This window comes from Natrix helvetica (genome assembly GCF_964273705.1).
Source record: "Natrix helvetica genome assembly, chromosome: 5".
In the NCBI taxonomy this organism is placed as follows: domain Eukaryota; kingdom Metazoa; phylum Chordata; class Lepidosauria; order Squamata; family Natricidae; genus Natrix; species Natrix helvetica.
The window spans coordinates 108,692,782-108,706,245 of record NC_138551.1 but is presented as its reverse complement, the minus strand read 5'-3'; positions in this window follow the sequence as shown (position 1 = coordinate 108,706,245).

Genomic DNA, 13,464 nt, shown 5'->3' with positions numbered 1-13,464 from the left:
ATTGGGTCCACACAAGAACTGAGCTCAGAGGTTCATCCCAGCATAAACGGCGCAGCAGAGGGAGCCAATGCGGTGGTGGAACAATACATCAGGTGTTTTGTGGACTATCAGCACGACAACTGGTCGGACTTGCTACCCTTCGCCGAAGTGGCGTACAACGATGCGGTCCACAGCAGCAGAGGATTAGCGGGTTTCCAGATTACCAGTGGCATGGAAGTTGTTGCCATGCCTGAGTTGCCTAGAGAACCTCCTTCTTTCATGTCTTTGAGTGAATGGATAGACATGCTAAAGAAAGGATGGGAGAATACGAAGAAGGCTCTAGCAGTTGCAGCAGAAGCCTACCAGAAGCAAGATGATCAACGTCGCTCACACCTAAACCCCTACCGTGTGGGGGACAATGTTTTTGTATCTACCAAATACATAAGATTAGAAATGCTTAGCAAGGAATTGGGTCCAAAATTTCTAGGTCCATTCCCAATAGTGAAGATAGTTAACTCAGTTACAGTTCAACTCAGTCTACCCAGAAGTCTAGGGGAAATTGACCCAGAATTTCATTGTAGCTTGTTGAAACCAGTAATTGGGTCTAACAGAAGAGCATCCACCCAAGCTCAATCTCCTCCTTTAGTGATGGAAGGGGAAACACAATCTGAGGTGGAAAAAATTGTAGATTTCAGGCTGAATAGGGGTTGCTTACAGTACTTAGTGCATTGGAAGGGTTACCCTTGGTCTGAAGCTAATTGGGTGAACAGTGGGAACCTAAAAGTGGAGAAGTTAGGAAAGCAAGTCAATGGGAAGTTTCCCGAGAAGTCAAGGGGTTCCCCTGGGTGGAGAAAAGGTGGTTAATTTTGTTATGTTAACTTTTATGTTATTCTCTTTGCAGGAAACGTTTTTCTTTTGAGGAGAGGCCGCCTGTCAGGCCTGTAGTTATGTTCTTTTTAGGATCTTTGGCCTGCCACACTTTCTTATAATTTTCTATGCTGTTTCAATAGTGTAGTAATTGGGAGGGGGGAATAGAAAGGAGTAGGATTGTAGAATGGATTGTTGACATTCTTTTGTAGAAGCCAAGGTCATCTTTTGTCTCAGCACCTCGACACCTGGCCGGAAGAAGATGGGTGTACATGCCAGCGTGGAAGATGATGATTGGAACATGTGATGGATTTGTGGGTGTGGGGAGAGATCATGAACTTTCAACTAGGTGAACTTACAGGATGTAATTCAGAGTTGAAATTTCCATAGCCGTGCTAACATGCTTGCGGAATAAATTGCACCATTAAGGATGTTTTGCCTTGGACAATGATTTATTTCTGCATGGTATTTAGAACCCTAACACCTGACACCTGTCTTATTTCGAGAGAAGAAAGATGGCTCTCTTCACTTATATGTGAATTACAAAAACTTCACCAGTCACTGCACCACTGCTTGCAGCATTGAGATCCTCCCAGGGCAAAAATTCCTTAAGCCTCAGATTTACTTGACGACACCATGTGAAATGAAGGAATTGCAAAATTTCATTGACAAAAATTTAAAAAGGGTGTTCATACAACCTGCCAGACCACAGGTCTTATTCAGAGAGAAAAAAAGATGGCTCCTTTTGTCTATGTGTCAACTATAAGAACCTGAATGCTATTTGCATAGAAAACATGTACCCTCTGTACCTCATGAAGGACATGTTAGCGCATTTGGGTAAAGGGAAAATTTTCACAAAGTTAGACCTAAGAGAAGCCTACTACAGAGTCAGAATAAAGGAGGGAGATGAGTGGAAAACTGCCTTAAACTGCCCTTTGGGATGTTTCCAGTTTAGAATACTCCCGTTTGGACTTCAGGAGTGCCAGCAGTCTTCATGCAATTAATAAATGAGGTGTTGCATGAACACCTGTACAAGGGGGTGTTGGTTTACCTTGATGACATCCTTATCTACACAGAAACACATGAAGAACATGTGTCTTTGGTGTGCTCAGTCCTCAAAAAACTCTGGATCACTGAACTTTATGCCAAATTGTCTGTGTGTGAATTTCACCAGGAGAAAATCGGTTATTTGGGGCATCAAGATGGACCCAGGGAAAGTTTGGGCTGTTACTGAGTGTGCAGCTCCTCACACCCGCAAGCAACTACAAAGTTTTTTTGGGTTTGCTAATTTCTACCGTCATTTTATCCCCTTATTCACTAGTATTGCATTGCCCATCACGAATCTCCTGAAATCAAAAGGAGAGGCTAAACCTAGGCCTGGTAAGCCTCTGAACTGGACTATGGAATGTCAAGCAGCTTTTGAGAAGTTGAAGCGACTTTTTGCAGCTGAACCTGTTTTGAAACACCCAGACATGGATGGAGCAGTATTGCTCCAAACAAATGCAGAGGGAAAATTGAAACCTTGCGCATAGACATCCCGTAGGTTTACAGAAACAGAAAGGAGATGGGCCATATGGGAAAAGGAAGCTTTTGCCATCTGATGGGCCTTGATGACCTGGTGACATTTCCTGGAGGGGGCGAAACACCCTTTTGAAGAATGGACTGATCATAAAAACCTGGAAGCATTGAAGACCCTGCATAAGCTGTCACCTAAACAGGTACATTGGGCACAGCATTTCAACCGTTTCAACTTTACCCTAAAATACATCCCTGGAGGGAAGAACTTTATGGCAGATGCCCTTTCCAGGCTTCCCCAGTACAACAGCAGCAGACCAATCTTGGTTCATCCAGTCATCCCAGCTAAGAACCTGGCTGCCCCAATAGTCACTAGGAGCCAGGGGCCAGTGGATTTAGATGTAATCGCAGACTTGATGCACAAACTTAAGAAAGGTCTTGCATCTGATGACTGGTTCAAAGAACATTCTGACGAGTGCACCATGAAAGATGGTCTGGTTTGGGTAGGAGCTAAGCTGTATGTTCCTGCCAGCCTGAAAACTGTTGTCCTTCAAAAGGGCCATGACTCGTGGATTGCGGGTCATTTTGGATTTGTAAAAACTTTGCATTTGATTAAGAGGCAATTTTGGTGGCCTTCCCTGAAAAAAGATATTGAGTCCTATATAGCTAGTTGTCCTGTTCCTGCAGCCACAAAGAGACCACCAGGAAAACCCCAAGGACTCCTTCAAAGTTTTGCCCGACCTGGGGCCCCATGGAAGGAAATATTGATGGATTTTATTGTAGTTACCAGAAATTCTTGGAAATGCTGTTATTTGGGTGATCATCGATATGTTCTCCAAACAGGTCCACTTTGTACCTTGTTCCAAGATCGCATCAGCAAAGTCATTGGCTAAATTGTTTATTTTACATGTGTGTAGGTTATATGGAGTTCCTGGATGCATTATTTCAGACAGGTGGGGTCCAATTCACCTCCCTCTTTTGGAAAGAGTTCCTGAAATTAATAGGCTTCACCCAGAGACTAAGCTGGGCCCACCATCCACAGACTAATGGGGCTTGTGAAAAGGCTAACTCAGTTATGGAGTAGTACCTTAGGTGTTATGTCAATTATCAACAAGATAATTGGGTTGAACTTTTGCCACATGCAGAGGTGGCATACAATAATTCAGTACATAGCAGTACTGGAATGACCCCTTTTAAAGTTGTGTTTAGCCAGGATTTTGTGCCCTTTCCTGAATTGCCTCAAGAGAAGCTGCAAATTTTGTCCTTGTCCAAGTGGAATCATCAACTTCAACAGTTTTGGCCGATGACCCACAAGGCCTTAGATGCGGCTCACCAAGCTCACAAAAAACAAGCTGACAAAAAAAGCCCCAAGCCAAAAGAGTACCAGGTTGGGAATAGGGTATTTTTGTCCACTAAGTTTCTGCAAACCACCCAGAAATCAAAGAAATTAGGGCTGAAATATGTGGCTCCATTTCCCATTGTCAAAAGTATAAATCCTATATCAGTGAGTTTGGAATTGCCAAAATCCCTTAGGAGGATTTATCCTGTGTTTCATGTAAACTTACTGAAACTTCTTCCATGTGTCCACCCTAACCCTCACCCCCTGTTCCCCTCCTTATTGAAGGAGAGCAACATTTTGAAATTAAAGAAATCTTAGATTCCAGGAAACATAGAGGATGCATCCACTATTTGGTGTCCTAGAAACATTTTCCCCCTTCCCAGGCTGAATGTGTGAACAAATCTGATGTTAGAGCTCCCAGACTTTTATGGAAATTCTATGCCAAATATCCTAATAATCCTTGAATTTGATATATGCTATTGATTGTTATTGTTGTTTTGTTTTGTATTTCCCCAGGGATGATGTCCTTTCTGAAGGCGGATTGGATGTCAGCCTCTGCTTCACTTGCTTGCTATCGGCTGCCATAGAAATGGGGAGGGTGGGGGCATGGTATTTGGGAAGGGAATCATATGGTACTGGAGGAGTTATGTAGAAGGGAGTTTTGTTCTCACCACCATCTCTGCATGCTGATGGCTGATGTTTGGACTTGGTCAAGGCCAACCACCTCACATACCAACCTGATGAAGCCTTTTGAAGATGCACCCCACATGACACCTTAGGGAGTTGCAGATTGGACACTGGGGTGGGGTAATTGGAGGGAGGGGGCTGGATAATCATTTGATATATACTTGTTTGCACCTTTTGGGCTCAGATCTTGCTTTTCTTTCACTGCTATCTTTTCATAACCAGTAAAAGTATCTTTAATTCGGGAAGGAGGAGCCAATGTCGCGATGATACAATGTGCAGTCTCGACACTCTGAGACCGCCATTGACACTTTTGCCGCTGGACGGTCCATTTGGACCTAAACTGTCCCGTAGAGATGGTGATCAGGAAGACGAAGCCTTGTTAGTCTCAGGGACACCTCAAAGTCCCTGATTGATTCAAGCCAGTGGTAAACAGGCAGCCCCAGGCTGATGAAGTCGGGATGGCTCTGGAAGGAAGGAAGTGAAAAGAGAAAGTGAGTCCATCTGGTGACGTATTTTTTTTATATTTTGGGAAAGACTGCCCAAAGAAACTTTTTTAAAAAGCCAAATTAGATCCTTAAGCAAAAGAATTAAACAGCAAAATTAATTTATACTGGATTGCTTTGGAAAGCTTTTTTTTTCTTTTTAACTATACTTTGTGGATTGAAGTGCTCGAAACATTTTTCGTTTCTCCTCTTAAAGTGAATGGATTAATTTTTCTTCTTCTGCTTTTTGTTATTTTATTTTTTGACTTCTGGACTAAAACCTTCCTTTTTATTTTAACAATTCTTCCTATTACTTGTTATTAAATTTTATTAAAGAACTTTGTTTTCTATAAGTCAGAGATAAATATTAGAAAGTGAAAAGTAGCAACACTGCCACTCGGAGGTCAGAGGCTGGAGTTTTTGAAACAACGTATCTCTTCTTTTTTCCTCTTTGATCTTACTGACTTTGTAGCTGAAGTGTTTGCAATTTGTTTACAGAAACTAATAAAGAGACAAGGGCATGAATTGTTTTTGAAGGTGCTTTTGAAAACTATCTTGGCAGGGGAGAGAAAGGGGGGGAAAACAAAACAAAACATAACCCTTCTCTTTTGAAGAGCACAAAAGAACTTGTGCTTAAGTCAACCTAAAATTAAAAAACAAAAGAGGCCTGGAAGGCTAGAGTGGCAGTGGCTACTAGTCTTTTTTTTCTTTTCCTTCTTCTTTTTTGGAAACATGGATCAATATTCAGATGAGGAAACCTTAAAATTCCAAAATATCTTGGCTGGAATTCAAAATCTATTGGAAGGATATGGGAGAATTGAGAAGAAGTTGGAAAAAGTAGTGTTCCTCACAGCAAAAGATGAAGGGGTTGGAGCCCCAAAAATTAAAGGGGAGAATGAAGACATAGAAGATTATTGGAGGATTTTTGAAATAGCTAACAAATGCCATTATGTAGTTGTGGCTTTAAGTGTTAATAATTTGAGGTAAAAGCATGTTCAAATAATTGTAGTCAAATGAGAATTGTAGTACATTGATAGTAAGATATACAAAGATTTTTGATTTAAAGTGTATAATCTAATATGAACTATAAGTAATGACTATGGAAGAAATGCATGAAAGTTATCTGTAACCAATCGACACACTTTCTACAAGATGTAATGAAGGATGATTCTTTTTGTGTTTTTGTTTAATTAAATTTTTTTAAAAAAATTTAAAAATATCTTCAATTCCATGAACAATGGAGTTGGGAGTTTTCTTTCTTGGTTATTGATGGAGGCATGCCTGACATGCAAGTGACATGGCAGTGGGGACAATGTTACTTCAAACAAATGCAGATGGGAACCTGCAACCTTCCGCCTACACCTCCCAAAAATTGACTGAGACAGAAAGAAGATGGGTGATGGAAAAAGAAGCTTTTGCAGTCCTGTGGGCTCTACTAACCTGGTGGCATTTCCTCGAGGATGCCAAGCCCCCATTTGAGGTGTGGACTGATCATAAGAACTTTGAGGCATTAAAAACCACACGGAAACTGTCACTCAAACAAGTTCGCTGGGCACAACATTTTTTTTTACTTTATGCTGAAATACCTTCCTGGGGGAAAGAACTTTATGGCTGATGCATTATCCAGGCTATCCCAGTACAACTGTGCCAGGTCAGTAGGGATTCATCTGGTCATTCCTGCCAAACAACTAGCAGCTCCAATGGTCACCAGGAGCCAAGAGAAAGTGGACCTAGATGTGTCCACTGACCTAACAAAATGAGTGAGGGAGGTGCTAGCATCTGATGAAAGGTTCAAGTCCCACTCAAATGAGTGCACCATGCAGGAGGGCCTTGCATGGGTAGGAGCCAAGTTGTATATACCTGCTAGTCTAAAAAGTGTTGTCCTCCAACAGGCCCATGATTCAAAAGCCTCTGGACATTTTGGTTTCATGAAAACCTTAAATTTGGTTAAAAGACAGTTTTGGTGGCCCTCTCTGAAAAAAAACATAGAATCCTACATTACTAGTTGTCCTGTTTGTGTTGCGGCAAAGAGGCCACTAGGTAAACCTTAAGGATTACTCCAAAATGTCACCAGACCTGGTGCCCCTTGGAAGGAGATATCGATGGACTTTATTGTCGAGCTGCCAGAGAGTATTGGAAATACCATCATTTGGGTGATCACAGATTTGTTCTCCAAACAAGTGCATTTTGTGCCCTGCTCCAAGATTCCGTCTGCAAAAACACTGGCTAAACTGTTTATCCTACATGTGTATAGGTTACACGGAGTTCCTGAATGCATTATCTCAGATAGGGGGGGGGGGTCCAATTCACCTCCCACTTTTGGAAGGAGTTCCTAAAGTTGATAGGCTTCACCCAAGACAAATGGGGCTTATGAACATGCTAACTCTGTTCTAGAGCAGTATCTTGGGTGCTATGTCAATTATCAGCAAGATAATTGGGCTGACCTCTTGCCTTATGCAGAGGTAGCATATAATATTTCCAAACATAGCAGTACCTGATTGACCCCTTTCAAAGTAGTATTCGGCCAGGATTTTGTGCCCATTCCTGAACTGCCTCAGGAAAAACCACAAAACCTGTCTTTATCTGAGTGGATTAATCAGCTGCAGAGTTTCTGGCCTGTAACTCATAAAGCATTAGACAAAGCTCACCAAGCACATAAAAAACAAGTGGATAAAAAAAAGGATGAAGCCAAAAGAATACCAGGTTGGGGATAGGGTTTTCTTGTCCACTAAGTATCTTCAGACTACCCAAAAATCAAAGAAACTTGGTCCTAAATACATGGGTCCTTTCCCCATTGTTAGAATTGTAAATCCAGTAACGGTGCACTTGGAATTGCCAAAGACTCTTAGAAGAATCCATCCCATGTTCCATGTTAGTTTACTAAAACTGGAGCATACTTCTTTAATGTGTTCACCCCACCCCATCCCACCCCTCCTCTTGTTCCTCTCCTTATTGAAGGAGAACAACATTTTCAGGTCAAGGAGATCCTGGATTCCAGGAAACATAGAGGGAAAATACAGTATTTAGTGGCCTGGAAACATTTCCCTCCTTCCCATTCCGCATGGGTGAATAAGACTCATGCCAGGGCTCCTAAACTCTTGCAAAAGTTTCATTCTAAATTCCCCAATAAACCCTAACTGTGTCATATAAATGTTTTGTTATTATTGTCTTTTTATGTTTTCCTCCAGGGATGACATCCTTTCTGCAGGAGGGCCGAATGTCAGCCTCTACATTGCATGCTTGCTATTGGCTGCAATAGTAATGGGGAGGGTGGGGGTTCATGGTATTTGGGAGGGGAAAAGTGCTGATGGTGATATCTCAAGAAGGGAATTTTGTTCTCACCATCTTCTGCGCATGCTGATGGCTCGTGTTTGGGTTTGGTCAAGATCAACTCTTTGCATACCAACTGAATGAGGCCACTTGAAGATGTGCCCCACATGACACCTGTGGGAGTTGCAGATTGGACATTGAGTTGGGGTAACTGGGGGAGGGGTTTGGGTAAATGTTTGATATGTACAAGTTCGCACTTGTTTGCTTCAAATCTTGTTTCACTTTCACTGTTTTCATGTCCAGTAAAAGTACTTTTTCTCTAATTAAATAGAGTTGAGGAGTTTTTCTCTTGGATATTGAATGGGGCATGCCTGACATATGTGCTAGTCATTCCTGACTCTAGGAGGCGATGCTCATCTCCATTTCAAAGCTGAAGAGCCAGTGCTGTCCGAAGACATCTCTTGTTCCTAACTTTCTCCCTGCCAACTGCTACCTGCCTCTCTGAGGAAAACAGGATAAATATTTTCTAATTATCCCCTTTATGCTTATTGGGATGTGTAGTAAAACCCAATCATATTATCTATTTATTGTTAGATCTTAATTCAGCTCAATAAAATTCTTCCATTTTGAGTTTTCAGTGCCAAACATTTTTAGAAATGCCTGTTCGTGCACTTTGGATTTTGAGTCAAGCAAAAAGGCAATCAAGAGAGTTTTATATCCAGGTTAGGTTTGATCTCATTGGGCTGACAGAGATTTTGATCCAGGTTGATTTGGTGACTCCCTTCCCTTCTTTATCCATCTACTTCCTTCCCTTCCCTTCCTTTCCCTTCCATTCTTTATCCATTTACTTCCTTTCCTTTCCTTTCCATCCCTTCTCTTTTTTTTCAAGGAGTTCAGATTCAGTTCAACGTGTTCCTTAGAATAGCTCAAAGCAGCAAATTCCTTTCAATAGCCTAATTCTAGCAGCTTTCTGAATGTTCACAAGCTCATATAGAAGAGTGGAATGAGAAGATTCAATCAGTTTTTATGTGTTTTACTGTAATTTTATAGCTCCTTTAGTGTAGCCAGCCCTGAGTCTCTATTTGGAGAGAAAGGTGGGGTGTAAGTTGAATGAATGAATAATAGAAACTATAGTTAATATATCACTAAATGCTCATTATCACAAAATGACTAATGTTGCACCAGAACTTGTTCCCTGAAGAAAGATGACTAAAACACTATTATTTTAGATCTGATTTTATTAGAACTTCTAGCTTCATTCTCACAGCTTTATAACAAACGCTACTCTTGAGATCCCAAGTATTCAAAGTAGATGTGATTTTTGAATTATTTTTTCCCTAATTCTTCACCATGCCTAACAAAACAAAAGAAGATTCCCAAAGCACAAAATGTTAAATTGATTCAGGATAATCTGTAAAATTTGTCAAGCTTCTATCATATCTTTTCATATTTTTTTAATTAATCCCAAAACATGGACATTTCATAGAGATTTCTTCTGCCTAGCATCATTCAGATGTTTTAGAAGTATGCTTCCTGAAAGTCCAACCCAACGTCTCATTTTTCTTCCTGGGTTTTATGGGATTTTAAATTTGAACATATCTGAAGGAGGTCACCTTCAGAAAGGCTGTGCTTGATCAATTAGCATGGAAACAGATTGAAAAAGCAGGAAGCAATTTCACCTAGCAGGAAGCAAGCCCAGAATAGGTATTGCCCCTGGCTCAAGATAACTTCAAAGAGAGGTCTATCACATATAAGAAATTCCAGCCTTTATTGAGGAAGGATGGAAATGGAGAAGAGACAAAACCCATCCATCCATCCATCCATCATTCCATACCTTGTGTCTATAAATAAATTCACAATTATGCTTTCCCCCACCACCACCCCACCCTCCTCCTCCTCTTGTTCCACCATTATCACTATCACCATCCTTGGAATATTGTATCCAGATCTGATTCACCACAATACAAAAAAGATGTAGAAACTCTAGAAAGAGTACAGAGAAGAGGAACAATGATGATAATGGGACTGGAGGCTACAACAAATGATGAATGGTTCCAGGAACTGAGTAAGTCTAGTCTAAAAAAGAGAGGCATCAATGATAATATGATAGCAGTCTTCCAATATTTGATGGGCTGCAACAGAGATGAGGGTGTTGACCTCCAATGCAGTGAGGGCAGCACATGAAGTAATAGATGGAAGCTTAGATGGAGAAATTTCCTGACAGAACAATTAATCAGTGGAACAACTCCTCCAGAGGTTGTGAATGTTCCAACACTATAAGCTTTTAAGAATAAATTAGATAACCATTTGTCTGAAGTCAGTGACGTGCGGTGAGGTTTATGGCTGGTGAGGCTGGTGACGTCATCAGGAAGGCAGGGAATGGGACCACGTGTGCTGGAGGCTCAGGCTGCCTCAGCCTCCAGCACACGTGATCCCATTCCCCGCCTTCCTGAGTGTGCTCCGCCGGCTCGCGCTCCGCAGTCCTCGAAAGCAACTGGGGAACGACGAGAACCTTCCTGCCTCTGCTGGACTTTGCGCGCTCCTCGCGACTGCATATTGCGTGCGAAATCCAGCAGAGGCAGGAAGGTTCTCATCGTTCCCCAGTCGCTTTCGTGTCTTCATCATCCGGGAGCGCCGACAACATTTCTGCCTCCACCGTTTGCAGCTCCCGGGAGCGCCCGGACGGAGGTAGCCAGAATGGCGCCGAGGCAGTCCAGCTGGCGAGCGACCGAGGATCAGGCTGCCTCGCTTGCTCTTTCATCCGCCCGGACCGCCTCGGCGTCGCTGTGGCTACATCCGGCCGGCCGCGCCCGGGAGCTGCAGAGGGCAGAGGCAGAAATGTTGTCGGCGCTCCCGGATGACGAAGGCACGAAAGCCAGATGACGAAGGCAGAAATGTTGTCGGGTGCGGCCAGACGGATGTATATAATATTATATACTATTATTTCATGAAGAGAGGTGAGGCTCTGCCTCCCCTGCCTCCCCTGACCACACGTCCCTGTCTGAAGTTGTGTAGAGTTTCCAGTCTAAGTTGGGGGTTGGACTAGAAAACCTCCAAGTGCTTTCCAACTCTGTTATTCTGCTTATGGAGAAGAGATCTAACCGAGAATTAAGGAGAAACTTTCTGGCAATGAGAACAATTAATCAGTGGAACAGTTTGCCTCCAAAAGTTGTGGCTGTTCTATCATTGGAGGTTTTAAAGAAGAGTTTGAACAGCCATTTATCCAGAGTGGTATAGGTTCTTCAGCAGGGGGTTGGACTAGAACACTTCCAAGGTCCCTTCCAACTCTGTTATTATTTTATTCTTTATCCTCCTCTTGATTTTTCAGGTATCAAATTGCTTGTGTTATTGTAGTTTCTCCATCCTCGTATATACAGGGCAACTGAAGATAGAGACCTATGACTTGGCATAGTTCTTCAGCTTCAATTGTTATCTACTTCCTACTTGGAAAGTAAATTGTTTCTGAATAGTCATCCTGATTTCATATAAAGGTGTTTAAAAAAGGAAGTGATTGCCTATGCCTCCTCCACTCCAACAGTCCTCAACAGAATTGCAGCACATTAAGAATTCATTAATAGTGGGGTTTTGCTGAAATTAAGAAGCAGGATGCATTAAAGAAATATAATTGATTCTAAGAGCATCACAGCATCAAAGTTACCCGTAAGATTCTTGACCTTGTGCACAAATAAATGCATTGTTTTCTCAAAGATCTTCTTAAAAGTCTATTGGATCCATAATGAGACCATTAGTTGGAGTGCCTGCGAAATGTCAGCCCACAACACAACTCACAGTAGCCTCATTTATTGTTTCTTTGGTTATTAAGTGGCAAGAACCACCTGCATAGAAACAGCTCTATTAAGAGAGATTTTGGAAAAGGTATTGCAACAGAGAGGAGGAGGGAGTTGAAAAATCAGAATCCATCCTTCTGCAAATTGAATTAAAGCTATTAACTGTCAAAACTGTGAATTTTATGGTAACTGAGACAGCAGGCCTCTGCTATGGCCTTCCTCTATCATTAAGCCTAGAAGTCTCCCAAATCTACACAATGTAATCAGAATTTTTCAATCAAAGTAATACCATTGGCATTCACTCTCTTTTAACTCTGCTTTTTATTTATGTCTTTATATATGTTTTTTATATTTTTATGGTAAGCCATCCAGAGTCACCCAGGTGAGATGGGCAGTATAGATAAATATAATAAAACAAACAAATAAAAAAAGACAGAGCAAACATTTTCTGATTGCTTGGCTATTTGTTGCAGCTTTCATTTGGGCATTTCCTTCCTCCTGTACAAAGAAATGGAAATTTTCTCAAAGTATCATCATTAAAGAAAACTTTTGCACAATCTCTTTTCTTCTGCTCACCTCATTAATTCTGACAACAACTCTCTTCCTTTGTCTTAGTTTCCTGATCTCTCCCTACCTTGGTTGCCCTCTGAATTTGTCACTGTCAATTTTGAATTGTGGTGCAGAAACCTCAATACAATACTCCAAATAGGGACAAATTAAGATGAAACTCTTTCCATGATTTGGGCACTCTATTCCTGTTAATGCAGCCTAATCTGGAATTTGCCTTTTTTGGGATAGCTAATAAAAGTAGGGTTTTTAAGGTCAAAAGTTAGAATTGAAGAAGCTTCTTGGATAAGAAGGGAAACATTTTTTAAAAAGAAAAAAAGTCCACCTGTTTTTGGAAAAAGCACCTTTGGAACAACTAAGACTTGGATAATTGAGAATCTCCATAGACATTTAGCTCAAGAATTGCTATCCACTTTACCTGATGAACTTTACTGTTTTCTAAGTAAGCCCCAGCACTTTGACTTATTACTGTGTAGAGGCAAGAACACACCTTCACCTGGATCGATGGTTACCACTCAAGGCTTCTGTAATGTCTTTTGCCTGTATGACTACCAATGAAGTTGCAATAGCCTAGTGGTTTATAAGGAGGATTCATGGTATCTGTTATGTACTGTCGGGCCCGGCCAGCAGAGGGCGTCAGGAGAAACGCCTCTGATTGGTTCAGGCGCGCCTGCCGGCCGGCGGGAAAAATACTCAACTCCCATTGGTTCACCGTCTGACAGCTGCATGTATAAATGGCTGTCAGACGGCTTCTGTTGTGCTTGTTCCTGTCAGTTCTGTTCTGGTTAATAAAATGTGTTAGTTGGATTCAGCTGTCTCCGTCTCCTCAGTTCAAGCTACAACACTGGCGACGAGGACGGGCGACACGGATCCCCACGTTGTGCCTCCCATGGCTACCGCTACTGTTTTCTCGCCTTTTTGACCTGAGGCTGAGGCATGGGACACGTTTTTAGAACGTTTTGAATGTTTC